The following is a 3,815-nucleotide window of genomic DNA, read 5'->3' as shown; positions in this document are numbered from 1 at the left end:
TCAGTATTGCTAAGATAGTAGTCAAGAAAATAGAAAGGGTAAAGTAACCCAAAGTCGTCTCCCAACGAACACGGAATTGATTTTTAACAAGTTAGTTCATAAAATCTATACAAAACGGTTAGTCAAATAAAATAAAAAATATAGGGGATTAAGATAAACAAAGATAGAAATAAAATTTAAAAGATAAAAAGAAATAAAAACAATAGTAAAGAAAATAGATTGATTCCATTGCTTTTTCAAAATAGATTCATCATCGGTTATCTAAAGATTATTGCTCAATTAATTATTGTTATAGATTTACAAATTAATCAATGTAAAGTCTTAATTAATTTGTTGGCGTTCTCACTTTTAACCAAAGTACAATCTCAATTAAAAGTGAGAACTTTTAGATTATCCACAGTAAATTCAACCAAAGTACAGTCTCAATCAAATTTACTATGCCTAATCATGTCATTCTTTTATCTCCTCACCAAATAAAAAGCTTAATTAATCAAAGTAAAGTCTCAATTAATTGTAGTTAGAGTAGATACCTTTAACCAAAGTAAAGTCTCAATTATTGGTAAAAACAAATTTAATCATATGAAAGTTTCTAAATAAAATCAAAGTAAAGTCTCAATTAAATTTAAAAACCCTTGAACTCATATGATCAACATGCATATAGATTTAAAATCATTACTTTTTACGTGATTCAAAGATAAAAGACATAGATGAATTAAAACCTCAACAATAATAAAAAGAACAAAGAAATTAATTCATTCTAATCTCAGAATCCATAATGAAATTACAATGGAATCAACCCAAAAATTTTAGCAATCCATGGAATCCAAAATAAAAAGACGAATAGAGAGAAGAAAAGAGAGAAAGAAATTAGGTCCCTTTAAGGGTTCCTAAATTCCGAAGTGCCGAGCTTGTTTTTCTACTTCTCCCTTGGTCTCTTTATATAGGAATTGACTGGGCTTTTCTGTTGCTAAAACCTCTCAAATATCTTCTAAAATAAAGATAAAGATAAATATTCAAAGATATTTGGAGAGATATAAACTATTTAACAAATATAGTTGGTTAATAATTTATGATATAATTAAATAAATTAATTATTTAAAGATATCTTATAAATTATCACCAAATAATATTTGTATTAATTTTCTAAATAGCCAATTTTCAATTCTGTAGTCCAATTTTGCATAGACATCCAAAAATATCAATATTTACAGTTAAATCCCTCTCCTTTGACCAGTTTTTGACCAGAGTTGAATATTTGACCAGAGTTGACTGTTTGACCAAGTTTGACCAGTTTGACTGTGCAATGACAGGATGACATGTGGCAGCCTTCTGGTTGGTCAACTCAATTAGTGGAGGATTGCCACATGGCAGCATCTCAATGAATGGAGTTTAAGTGGTAGGAGGGGTGAAAATAGATAAAGTTAGGGGTGTAGAAGTAGATATTCTGCAACCCATTTGGAAAAGAGGAGTGTAGATGTAATTTAGGGGGTGCATAAGTGATTTTTAGAACTTGCTAATTTCAGCCTTATTTAAGGGTGTTCTGTAACTTCAATCAATTTATTTTCTCACCTTAAATAAGCTTAATCTTAATTTCAGCTGCATCAACAAACGTTAAAATATTAAAAAATAATTTATTCAGCTAAAAATCACTTTTTAACACATTTTTATCACACAAGCTCAAATAGCTTAATTATCAGAACTGTCAATTAAATCACTCTTTAAACATACAAATTTAATTAAATACCCAGAATTAAACACTAAATGAAGGCAAAAATACGGACTCATCAATCATATTGTGAGGACGATGGTTGAGTTTGGAAGTAAGGCGTTGATATTGAGCCGTCGTGTTGGGTCTCTGTATCAATGGGAAGTAAAGGAATGAGGTAGGGAGAAAGTGTAGGAGTTACAGGGAAAGGTCGATAAGTTAGAGGATGAGAGAGCTGCGTGGAAGAAGGAAAGGGAGAGTTGGGAAGAAGAGAGAAAAAGGCTGGGAACCTGTAAGGTCCGGTGTTTGGACTCGGAGAGAAAACTGAATAAGAACATAGAAGATTTGGAGGCAGATTATGATGAATTGAAAGACAAGTACGATGGTGTCGTAGGTGAACTAGACGACTTGAAGAATTGCATCATCCAAGAGCATATCAACGACTTTGAGAAGGGATTGCGGCAAGCGGCCTTTTTTCATCAAGAAGTTGACGCAGCTAACTCAAAATTTGATGTGAGCAAGGACGTTGTTGAAAGGAAGCTTATCTAGGAGGATGAGAGCAGTCTGGACGAGGAGGCAGAGAAGGAGTCGGTCGAAGAAGAGAAGAAGGTGGATGATGCTGCGGAGGTGGCCCATGATTCAACAGAATGGACATCGATTTTTTAATGATTTAAAAGTATTATTGAGCCTATGTCTGTAATAACTGGTACATTATGTTCGTTGCATTGGTACATTTCTTTGCGTTTATGCTTAATGCGATTAATGTTCTGTATGTTATTGTGTATGCCGGGTTTTGATAATTTGTGATGTATGTTATGTATGGTGCAATCGATTGTATGTTAAGGGTGTTCGACCCAAGCCGCTTACTTGTGGTAAGGGTGGGGAACTTAAACGAATTAACCACGAGTTAAGGGTGTTCGACCCAGGCCGCTTACTTGTGGTAAAGGTGGGGAACTTAAACGAATTAACCACGAGTTAAGGGTGTTCGACCCAGGCCGCTTACTTGTGGTAAGGGTGGGGAACTTAAACGAATTAACAACGAGTTAAGGGTGTTTGATTCAGGCCGCTTGCTTGTGGTAAGGGTGGGGAACTTAAACGAATTAACCACGAGTTAACGGTGTTCGACCCAGGTCGCTTAATAGTGTGGATTTGAAATATTCAAAGTTACAAAATGAGTCCAAAATCAGGAAATTCTTGAAAAGAATAAATCAGGAGCTAAATGCACTCCCAGATGTTATTTGCACACTCCTACTGCAAGTGGACCACAAAAACATGTTCTGCACCCCCAGTTTTACTAAGTTGCCCCCCTCCTACCACTTAAACTTCATTCACTTATAAGCTGCCATGTTGGAATCCTCAACTTTTAAAATTGGCCAACAGAACAAGCCACGTGGCAACAATCCTTGCACTAACAAGCTGTCCAATGGAAGGCTGCCAAGTCATCATCCTCATCTCCAAACCAAAAACCCTAATTTTCCTCAAACCCTAGCCGCCACCATGACCCTCCACGGTAGCCGCCGCCGTTTTCGACCACCGTGAGGCACCGCGCACCATCATCACCACGCTTCTCCATCTCTACCGCACCTGCAACCTCCATCATCTCGTCAACCTTCACGCATCTGAACCCCGCCGGCCACCACTGCACCACGCCGCAGCTGCACCATTCATGGACCTCGCGCCATTGTGAGCCACCATCTCCGTCCGCAACTGCAGCGCCTCTACACATCTTGCAGCCACCATCGCGAGTCATCTTCTCCGGAAGGAAACCATGGCAGCAGCTTCACGCGAGAACCTCCATTTTTATACCGCACCTGCAACCATGTTCGCAGCAGCACCACCTTCGAACAACACTAGTAAGTGAACCTCACACCAGAACGAACCTACAACAGCAGAGAAGAAACGCGAAGCAGCAGCGTAACCATTGGATCTGCACTATCCCGCATCCATGGAGCATGGCCATCACGCATTCACCACAGGTATGCAATGCGTCGAGGTTCCACGTAGCAACCACCATCGCGTTGTCCACAATTGGCGCAGCTTCATCCTTGCCAGAGAAACGGAGCAACCATCATTGCACCTTGCACCTGCGGTAGCAACAAGGATAGGGGCA

The sequence above is a fragment of the Vigna unguiculata genome, chromosome 6, assembly GCF_037176805.1.
Source record: "Vigna unguiculata cultivar grain cowpea cultivar isolate G323 ecotype 2 chromosome 6, ASM3717680v1, whole genome shotgun sequence".
Classification (NCBI taxonomy): Eukaryota; Viridiplantae; Streptophyta; class Magnoliopsida; order Fabales; family Fabaceae; genus Vigna; species Vigna unguiculata.
The sequence above is the reverse complement of the archived record's forward strand: the minus strand, read 5'-3'. Positions refer to the sequence as shown.